Source organism: Bubalus kerabau, chromosome 13, assembly GCF_029407905.1.
Source record: "Bubalus kerabau isolate K-KA32 ecotype Philippines breed swamp buffalo chromosome 13, PCC_UOA_SB_1v2, whole genome shotgun sequence".
Classification (NCBI taxonomy): Eukaryota; Metazoa; Chordata; class Mammalia; order Artiodactyla; family Bovidae; genus Bubalus; species Bubalus kerabau.
In genome coordinates, this window is record NC_073636.1 from 41,876,753 (window position 1) to 41,888,231 (window position 11,479).

At 46.7% G+C, this 11,479-nt stretch overlaps 1 pseudogene; it reads right to left on the reverse strand.

Annotated features, from left to right (window-relative positions):
• Positions 1-10,384: 10,384 nt before the first annotated feature.
• LOC129624937 (proteasome subunit beta type-6-like) lies at positions 10,385-11,068 on the reverse strand (annotated as a pseudogene).
• Between the last annotated feature and the right edge of the window lie 411 nt (positions 11,069-11,479).

Here is an 11,479-nt window from a genome sequence, read left to right on the forward strand (position 1 = left end):
TGACCCCGGAGGGCCAGTACATGCTCAAGTTTGAGAAGCAAAAGCCTGGATGCTTTTAGTGGGTCAAAATTCTCCCATTTTAGTTGGAACAATGTGCGTGTTTCAGAGACACAATCTCCACCTTTTCAGAGAAAAAACAACCATTCTTTAAAACAAGGCTTCATGTCAGCACAGGTGATGAAACTGAAGCTGGTACAAGGCCAGGAGCTCCCACACTTACAGAGAGATCTGGTCTCCTGGTGCTCAGGAGAGGAGGCATAATTTCAAGTCTGTTTTGAAAATTTCACCTGTCACCAAGATCATAACACAGTTGGGAGGTTGTAGCTGAGTAACTAATTCATCTTATATAGATTATCTGGCAGGTGAAATCTCATTTAGCATATACCTTTAAGGCAACATTTCTCCAGGCTGCTGTCAAAGAACAGCAGTCGTGTGAGATGTTCAGTAGAAAATGTTTTTCCTGGTCGAATAAGTTTCTGTGGTGCTGATTTTTCAGGGTTCACCTTGGAGTGTCTCCATGGCTTTAGTATATCTCTCTCTGAGGAACTGTGCAGAGCACAGATGTAGAGAGCAAATACATGAATACCAGTGGGGAAGAGGAGTGGTGTAATTTGGGAGATTGGGATTGACGTATATGCACTACCATATATAAAGCAGAAAACTAATGCTAACCTACTATACAGCACAGGGAGCTCTTTTCAATGCTCTGTGATGATCTAAATGGAAGGGAAATCCTAGGAAGAGAGGATATTTGTATATTAAGAGCTGATTGACTTTGCTGTACAGAAGAAACTAATAGAAGCAACTATACTTCAATGTAAAGCAACTATACTTTAATGAAAATAAAAAGGAATTGTGCAGAAAAGCTAGGAAAATAGTGTCTGGGTCTTGAGAAACATACCAAGAAATAAGGTTTCACTTGCAAATGGTGGTTGGGGGGTGATGCTAGGAAGCTGCTGGGGAGTCAAGAGGGGAGACAGGAAAGGGAGGAACCACAGACCACTGTGACTGACAGGCTGGCTAGGCATCTAGGTGCAGGGGACCTCAATGGGGGAGGAAGGTGTGCACCTCGGGCATTGAGGTGCAGACACTGCAGAAGAGGCTGTGAGGTGCCCTGGACAAAGGGGTGCTGCATGGATGTGGGGGGCACCCCATCTCCTTGACACCTAGGATTTCCCCAGTTTCACCATTTCCCTCTCTTTCCTTGCCATTTCCCTGTCTCTTCTCTGGGGATTTTTTCCCTTTTTTTTTTTCTTTTAAGATTTTTTCCTTTTTTGATGTGGACCATTTTAAGTCTGTATTCAGTTTGTTACAATATTGCTTTTATTGTATGGTTTTGGCTCTTTGGCTGAGAGGCATGTGGGATCTTAGCTCCCAGACCAGAGATCAAACCCACACCCTCCGCACTGGAAGCAAGGTCTTAAACACTTGACTGCCAGGGAAGTCCCTTTTGTTCTTTTCATAACAACACTAACATCACTGGAGCTTCCCAGGTGGCTCAGCAGTAAAGAGCCAGCCCCATGGATCTTTATTTCGAACCCTGGGTCTCTGATCTCCTCCGAGTGGTCCAGAGACAGCAGGGGGGCTGGCTCACCCCCTCCACGCCTCTCAGCGCTGTGAGGAGCCCTCCTGTCCTGTGTGGCCAACTCCCGCTCTCCTCTGCGTGCCTTGCGTGTCCTAACCATTCAGCCAAACGTGAGGGAACTTGGCTTCATTTTCATGTTTTGCTCAGGCAACAAATTCACTTCCCTGGAGCTACAACGACTTGTCCTGCCAAGATGTCTCAGTGTCCCCAGGACACAAGGAAAGACCACCCCTTCAGCGCGTGTGGCTCCTGGCCTGGCAACAGCTGTGGAAAATCTGGATGCCCCTTGACCTACTTCAGCTGAAGGCCTCCTCTGTCCCTGTGACAAACTGCTACTATTTTAAGATCGAAAGAGTTTTACGAGATTTCAGAAATTTACAGTTTTAGATTAGAAGAATTCAATCTAACGTTTTCAAGGGAATGAGGCCCGTAAATTCTAGAACAAGGCAGCCACAGATTCCGACGGAACTGATCTGCATGGAACTCCCTCTGAAACCTTCTCCCTGGTGAGCTCTGGAAAATATTGGCTGCCCACAACCTGGGGGCACGGCCAACAGCGCCCGCCCCCATCGCCATGGCCGTGGGCCTGGTGCCGGGCGCCGCGGGCGGGCACAGCTGCGGCCACGCCGGTTGGCCCCGGCCTGCCGCCTGTCACAGGCTGTTTACCTGAGGATGGATTTCGAGGCCACAGGGCCCGACTCTGTCTCGAGGGTAGAGGAAAATGTGTGCAGCTATTTTAAAGCCAGGGGCTGGACATCTTGTCCACAGTCTGCCTTTCACAGGGAAACACAGGCTCATCTAGGGAGGGGACACTCTCCAAACAAGCCCTGTGACACTTGAGGGGCCACCTTCAGACAGAAAAGGAGAAGGGACAAAGGGTCTCCCATGTGCCTGTAGGGAGGGGCGCACACAGGCCTGGGGGTGGTGCCGGGAGAGCCCTGTGGGGCTGCTTGGGGCATACTCATGCCCATGGCACCTGTGCATACACATGCACACACGAGTGTGTGCTCACGTTCATATACACAGACAGGCTTGCAGTCACGTCCATCACACACCCACACTCACATATGTGCACACAAATGTGAACGCACATGCACTAACGTGCACAAATACACAGATACTTCCACAGACAACTCACTAACACACACACATGCTCCCTCTCAGCTCACACACTCATAAACATACTCACACTCATTCCTACATACCTGCGCACCCACATAGACACCCATACACACACATCTTCACACACAGCACACACACACAAACTCACACACTCACACAGTACCCCTCACACTCAAACACATAAGGGCAGGGTCTCCAGGTCTCTGAGCCTTCTCGGAAGGCTTGGCATCTTTGACCGTGGGCACCTCCCAGAGCCCAGGGGGCTTGTGGTCCTTGTGACTTCAGATGCCAAGTGGGGTTTGTGTGGAAGTGGATTTGTACTCTTTCTCTCCTCCATCCTCTGCCTGGAGGACAACGGGCTTATGTGGTGTCTCCGAAGCTGGCTGGGGGCTGTGGTGAGTTCTCCTTGGCCAGTTGAACCATCATGACCAGGTTCATGGACTCCAGAAGTTCACAAGCAATTTGCCTCTTCCTGTTTGATTACCTGCATTTTGTCAGCTGAAGTTTGTTCTATGCAAACTGCTCCCCCTCTCAGCATCCTTCCCTCCTTCCCAGGTGTTCTCTTGCAGCTGTGGGGAATGAAGTCACCTGCTTGTCTCTAACCTCTGCTTGTCTTGAAAAAAGCAAGACAAGCAAATGCACGTGAGATGTTCCAGGGAGCTTTGGATACAGAAGGTGAGTCAGGACCCTCTTCCTATATTATCTGGAAAACAAATCTAGTTTTGGGCATTTAAATTATTGGTACTGCACAGACTACTACAAAAATTTTTGTTAAAATTAAAGGTTATTAATACTTCCTTTTCAACCAATCAAATCATTTTCATGTTCACATGATTCCTTGCAGGACTTATTCATGCAATAAAGTTCCTGGAGTTTTGTAAACAATTCACCCTCAAGTTCTCTGAATCCCTGGGTCCTAATCTTTATTCTCCAGGGTAATCAGTCATCTTTCTAGGTAGATGTTGATACCTTCTAGGTAGATGCAGATATTATTGGAGAAGGTAGTAAAACAAAGAAATTAGGAAGAAGGACCACACAAGAGTCAGTCTCTTTTTGCATGTGTGATAAAACATATGCCTTATTGTTGTTGTTCAGTCTCCCAGTCGTGTCTGATGCTTTGTGACCTCATGGACTGTATCATACCAGGCCTCCCTGTCCCTAGCCATCGTCTGAACTTGCCCAAGTTCATGTCTATTGCATTGGTGATGCCATCCCACCATCTCATCCTCTGATGCCCTCTTTTCCTTCTGCCCTCAATGTTTCCCAGCATTAGGGACTTTCCCAATGAATTGACTGTTCCCATCAGGTGACCAAAATACTGGAGCTTCAGCTTCAGCATCAGTCCTTCCAGTGCCTTATAATCATAGTCATTTTTAAGTGTACAGCTGAGTGGCACTAAGTGTATTCACATTATTGTACAACCACCACCAGCATCCAATTCCGGAACTCTTACCTGTTGCAAAACGAAACTCTGTTACCATCAACCACTGACTCCTTATTTGTCCCTCTCCCAGCTCCTGGCAACCATGATTTTACTTTCTGTCACTGTGAATTGGACTATTCTAGATACTTATGTAAATGAGATTGTGCATGTTTGTTCCCTGTGACCAGTCTATTTCACTTGGCATAATGTCTTTATGCCTTCCCTTGTGGCTCAGCTGGTAAAGAATCCACCTGCAATGTGGGAGACCTGGGCTCAATCCCTGGGTTGGGAAGATCCCCTGGAGAAGGGAAAGGCTACCCACTCCAGTATTCTGGCCTGGAGAATTCCATGGACTGTATAGTCCATGGGGTCGCAAGGAGTTGGACACAACTGAGCAACTTTCACTTTCAATGCCTTTAAGGTATATTCACATATTAACATGCATTAGAGTTTCTTCACCTTCAGCTGACAAAAGTCTTATTCGTAGTCTTATTAAAAGACCTAGTAACTACAGATTTCTTGTTGAATTGACCCTCACTTGGAAGTTTAGAGTCTTGGTTTCCTTATCTGTAAAGAGACTTCACAAAGGCCACACAGTAAGTGAAGTGGGGACGGCCATAATCCAGAAATGGCACCAAGTCCTACCTGAGGCTCAGAAGAGCAGTTCAGAGAGGCCCCAGCAGGACCCAGAGGCACATGGGATGGTTTTCAGGCTCAGATTATGATCTCCTTATAGCAAAATTCAGACTTAAATGGAAGAAAGTAGGGAAAACCACTAGATCATTGACGTATGACCTAAATCAAATTCCTTACAATTATACAGTAGAAGTCACAAATAGATTCAAGGGATTAGAGCAGATGGAGTCTCTGAAGAACTTTGGATGGAGGTTCGTGACATTGTATAGGAGGCAGTGATCAAGATCATCCCAAAGAAAAAGAAATGCAAAGAGGCAAAATGTCAGCCTGAGGAAGCCTTACAAATAGCTGATAAAACAAGAGAAGTGAAAGGCAAAGGAGAAAAGGAAAGATATACCCATTTGAATGCAGAGTTTCAAAGAATAGCAAGAAGAAATAAGAAAGACTTCCTCAGTGATCAGTGCGAAGAAATAGAGGAAAACAATAGAATGGGAAAGACTAGAGATCTCTTCAAGAAAATTAGAGATACCAAGGGAACATTTCATGCAAAAGTGGGCACAGTAAAGGACAGAAATTGTATGGACATAACAGAAGCAGACGATATTAAGAACAGGAGGCAAGAATACACAGAAGAACTATCCAAAAAAATCTTCATGACCCAGATAACCATGATGGTGTGATCACTCACCTAGAGCCAGACATCCTGGAATGGGAAGTCAAGTCAGCCTTAGGAAGCATCACTGCCAACAAAGCTAGTGGAGGTGATGGAATTCCAGTTGAGGTATTTCAAATCCTAAAAGATGATGCTATGAAAGTGCTGCACTCAATATGCCAGCAAATTTGAAAAAACTCAGCAGTGGTCACAGGACTGGAAAAGGTCAGTTTTCATTCCAATCCCAAAGAAGGGCAATGCCAAAGAATCTTCAAACTACCACACAGTTGCACTCATGTCACATGCTAGCAAAGTAATGCTCAAAATTCTCCAAACCAAGCTTCAATAGTACATGAACCTTCAACTTCCAGATGTTTAAGCTGGATTTAGAAAAGGCAGAGGAACCAGAGTCAAATTGCCAACATCCGTTGCATCATCGAAAAACCAAGAGAGTTCCATCTACTTCTACTTCTGCTTTATTGACTATGCCAAAGCCTTTGACTGTGTGGATCACAACAAACTGTGGAGAACTCTTCAAGAGATAGGAATACCAGGCCACCCAAACTGATTCCTGAGAAATCTGTATGCAGGTCAAGAAGCAACAGTTAGAACTGGAAATGGAACTACAGACTGGTTCCAAATTGGGAAAGGAGTACTTCAAGGCTGTATATTGTCACCTTGCTTATTTAACTTATATGCAGAGTACATCATGCAAAATGCCAGCCTGGATGAAGTGCAACCTGGAATCAAGACTGCTGGGAGAAATATCAATAACCTTAGATATGCAGATGATAGCACCCTTATGGCAGAAAGTGAAGAGGAACTAAAGAGCCTCTTGATGAAAGTGAAGGAGGATAGTGAAAAACCTGGCTTAAAACTCAACATTCAAAAAAACTATGATCATGGCAGCAGGTCCCATCACTTCATGGGAAATAGATGGGGAAACAATGGAAACAGTGAGAGGCTTTATTTCTGGGGGCTCCAAAATCACTGCAGATGGTGACTGCAGCCATGAAATTAAAAGATGCTTGCTCCTTGGATGAAAAGTTAGGACCAACCTAGACAGCATATTAAAAAATAGAGACATTACTTGGCCAACAAAGGTCCACCTAGTCAAAGCTATGGTTTTTCCAGTAATCATGTATGGATGTGAGAGTTGGACCATAAAGAAAGTTGAGCCCCAAAGAACTGATGCTTTAGAACCGTGGTGTTGGAGAAGACTCTTGAGAGTACTTTGGACAGCAAGGAAATTCAACCAGTCAATCCTAAAGGAAATCAATCCTAAATATTCCTTGGAGGACTGATGCAGAAGCTGAAATGCCAATACTTTGGCCACCTAATGTGAAGAACTGACTCATCAGGAAAGGACCCTGATGCTGGGAAGGATTGAAGGCAGGAGAAGGGGATGACAGAGGATGAGATGGTTGGATAGCATCACTGACTCGATGGACATGAGTTTGAGCAAGCTCTGGGAGTTGGCAATGGACAGGGAAGCCTGGAGTGCAGTAGTCCATGGGATCACAAAGAGTTGGACACGACTGAGTGACTGAACTGAACTGAACTGAACTTAGCCCTCAGCCATGCTCAGGTGGGCAGCCCTAGACCTTCAGTGGGTTTGCCAGGCAGGTTCCCAGAAAGAGGCAGATCCTGGGGGCCTGTTCTCAGTGGGCCATCAGGCACCAGTTGGTGTGAATTTGGTGAAGGTAGAATTTCTCCAGCTGAATTTGCTCAGCAGATATGCACACACACACACTCACAGACACACACACACCGGAGAGACCAGTTTTTCCTTGTAGTGACCAGGGGGACATCTAGTCTAAAGACAGTGCAGCCTCAGAGCTGCAGGAGGCCCAGAGTCTGGCATGGGGACTGCCTGGCCATGGGGGTTACTGAATGAATGAAGAGCTTCCGAGGTCAGCTCTGTCATAACCAGGAATGTTTCTCTTTCTCTCTCTCTCTCTTTTTTTTTTTTTTTTTTTGCTATGTGGATGGTTCTAACTTCTCATGCAGATATTGCATTTGGAAGAAGGAGCATTTTTTTATTTCTTAAAGCATTAAACTAGGGAAGAAATGCGTTTAGAAAATGTAAACATACCTGCAAAAATGAATGCCTGTTTTATTTTTCTTCTGAAAAGGCCAACATAAAGGAAACTAATCTCGGGAAAAAGCAGAGAACAAAACCCCACACCCCTCTTGTGCGTCCTTCCTGTCGGGCTACCATTCCTATCTAAAATCTATCTTAAAAGACCCTTGGATTCAAGTCAGTGTATGACAAAACCAATACAATATTGTAAAGTAAAATAAATAAATTTTTAAAAAAAGAGTGGATAAATTAAAAAAAAAAAAAACAAAAAAAAAAACCCTTGGAGGAGAGAGAAGGAGAGCGGGTACTGGGCGCTGTCCTAGAGAAGGGGAGGTAGGATGCTTGGTTAGTGCTACTTCCCCATCCCTGGGCACCAAGCCCCCTTCACCACAAGTCAGCCAAGACAGAACCATCCAGGTGGGTTGGTAAATAGCAGATCTTCTGAGAAGGGTGCCTTTTATCTCTGCCCTGGAAATCCTCCCATCAGAGGATTATCATAGTTATGTATTTCTGGCCCCCTTCTCAGCAATTCTAAGTTTTTGAGGGGAGCTAGACACAGAAGTTTTGAAGAAGTGCTCCCCCCGCCACCGCCACCACCAGTGATTTTAATATGCATCTGGTACTAAGACCCATTTAGGAGATGAGGGAAAACCCAGAGCTCTCACTGGGGAGGGTTCCCAGGCGGGAGGGTCCTTGACCACGATCTCTAAATTCAGCTCTCTTCCAGCTCCCCAGGACATGAAGACTCAGAGCCAGGTTTTCCTGGCCCCCAGTGGATAAGATCTCAGGAAGGAAAACAAACATATTTCCTGTGGAAGCAAAACCTGTCTATTCAGGTGATCAACAAATAATCTTAAATTCTCTCATTTTTTTTTTCCTTAAGAAATGAGTAACATGGGCCTTCCCTGGTGGTCCAGTGGTTAAAACTCTGCACTCCCAAAGCAGGAGGCAGGGGTTTGACCCCTGGTCAGGAGGCACTAATGGTAAAGAACCTGTCTGCCAATACAGGAGACATAAGAGATGCAGGTTGGATCCCTGGGTCGGGAAGATCCCCTGCAGGAAGGCATGGCAACCCACTCCAGTACTCTTGCCTGGAGAATTGCATGGACAGAGGAGCCTGGCAGCCTGCAGTCCTAGGGTCACATAGAGTCAGATAAAACAGAAATGAGTTAGCAGCACATGCATATAAGCAACTAAGGTTTCACTTGCTGCATGTGGCACAGTGAAGCCAAAAGAAAGAAAAAAGAAATGACTCTGTGACGGCCATCAACCTCCCACCTCGCTACCTCCAGTATCTGCATTAGCCCCTGCCCTCACCCTGGCTGAAGCTCAGCTCCCACCCCTGCCCCGCCTCACTGTTCCTGGCATCCAGTGTGCTGTCAGTCCAGGGGAGGGGAGGGATTTTGCAGCTCTGCCTTCCTGTGGGTGAGGCCCCCCCGGTTCTCTTCCAACAGAGCTGTGGCTCATCTCCACATGTGAGTGCCAGTTCTCAGGTTTATCCTGATCTGTGGGGATGAGAAAGGAGGGGATTCAGGGCTCTAGCTACAAAGTTCCTTTCTTCCCCTACGTCACTCTGAAGGTTGCCTACCCTACCAGGACAGGGGCAGTGGCAGCCAGAGACAGTTACCCAAAGAGTGAAAAGTAACTTAGACCAGGGACGGCAGAGCTGGAGGGACGTTCATTCTTAGAACTTCTCAGTGCTCACCGACTTAGAGCCACATCTGAAAACAACAGCAAAGAATAGAAGGGATTTGTCAAGTTAAGGGGATGCCCTGCAAAAGGAAATAGGGTGATCCCTTCCAGAAATTTCCAGCTAGCTTTCTGGAAAGCCACCCCAGGACTAATCAGAGCGAGTAAGACAAGAGCAATAGATGCCTCTGTTTGCTAATGCCTGCCATTGCGAGGGACTGTGCTTCATCTTCATTATCTGATTTACGATTTCAATGAATATAGCAAGACAAGCAATGTTATTGTCTCCACTTTACAGATGAGGAAACCGAGGTTCCAAGAGGCTGGCTCCTTTGCCCAGAGTCACACAGTCACTAAATGCTAGCCATGGATTCCAACCCAAGTTGTTTTATTGGAGACTGCATGACCTCCAATATTAACTATCATTTCTTCATCAAAATATTTCCCTACTGGGCATCCTCACTGCCACCCTCCCGTCAACTCTTACCAGCTGTACCTGGGTCAGAATCCATTTTGCAATGTAGGGTGCAGTGTTACCAAAACAGCCTGCTATTCAATACCCTTCTCTGTATCTATGGGGTAAAGCTCTGGGTGTAACACCTTCAAGCCCAGCACAATAATTCTCCAGGAAAACAGCCTAAGCAGGTACACATTCTTAACCCTGGCCTTTCTCTCCTGGGCTTCCTTCTCAGGTCCTCCCTTCTTGTTACTTATTGAGTCCCTACCTGTCCTTCCAGGGGGCCATGTGGGGTCATGACAGTCACGGATTCCGGAGTCAGCCAGACCCCAGTCATTCATTACCTCTGCAGGGGGGCTATGGTGTAACAAATGCGAGAGAGAAAAGCAAAGGACCAGAAGATGCTTGGTATCCAATAAATCAGCATTTTGAAAACTGAGTCACATCTAAGGCATGGGTTGGGGCCAGAATTTTTATGTGTTGACTTGGACACCATCCTTCCACATCCAGTCAAGCTCTTTTTCTTGTCGGAGTTTAAATGTTCCTCCTTTGCCTCTGATCTGAACTGAAATTCCTGGTTCCTTTCTCTCACTGTGTAGCATTTCCCTTTCCTGCAAATCCTTCAATTTGGCAACAGAATGAACTGCACATTCTTTTTTTTTTTCCTCACTGAAAAACTGTTTACTGAATTTTATAGCAGTGTGGGGTGTCTCTTTTGGATCTTAGAGTCTCAGGATTCAGAGCGGTGGTAATATGGACATGGTGAATTGGAGAATTTGGTCTCCCCAAGTACCTGCTGCTCTACCCTTGATTCTGCAATGGCTGCCAGGCGGCCGCCCCTCCACTGGAGCTGTCCTTCTCCATGGCCAACGCGAGAGCATTGGCAGTGAACCGCAAGCATTCTTCCTTGGTCACGCCTTCCCAGCAGGTAGCATCGACATAGTCATAGATATAGGAGCTCCCAGAGCCTGTGATGGCAAAGGCCTGTCATCATACCCACCATGGGCACCCCCTTCTTGGGGGTCCCAGCCAGCAGTGATGATTCCTGCTATCAGGCCTTCTTGGTATCAGGGACAAATCTCCTTAAGAAGGCTGGCTGCTGTGTGTACCAGTGGAGGCTCATTCAGTTCAATGCTGTGGAAACCAAGCTGATAAGTGACTATGTCAGCTCCTGCCTGGGTATCAGCTGCTGAGCCTGAAGGGCAGCAGAAAATACAGTCGTGAATAGGGATCACCTTGGCAATGTACGACTCAGTGGTTGTCCTGGAGCCTGGTCCTAGAACCACGCCCCCATCAACTTACACAGCCGTGAGTGGTCCCTGTGGAAACTTCCCGGGGTTCTCCCAGTTGGGGGCGATGGCTTCAGGCCCCCAGGCTGGTGCCGGCCCGGCTCCCGGAGCAGCTACTGAGGTGGCTGCCATCTTCTTCCTCCTGAACTGTACATTCTTGAGGTCAGCTTCTCAGGGGATTTTTTTTGCTTTCTTGGACATTGTGCTAGGTACACAGTGGGGTAGTAAGGCCATTCTGGACACTGACTCATCAAAACAGTTATTTTTGGACTTTGTTTAGAACAAGAGAAACTCCAGAAGGTGACCGCAGCGGTGCTGGGTCTGAGCACTCCGGGGAAGGCTCAGATGCTTGTTGCTAACGCAGGCCACCTGGACCTGTAGCATCTTCCACACCAGGGGTGAAAACCCGCCAGATGCACAGACCACACCCTGGCCTGGGAGCAGGGCCATTCATTCACCTTGTTGTCTTTCATACGTGGGAACAGCTTGATTAATACAGGTGATAGGATATACTGAAGAGGTAATTTTCCAGCCTGTGGGGCA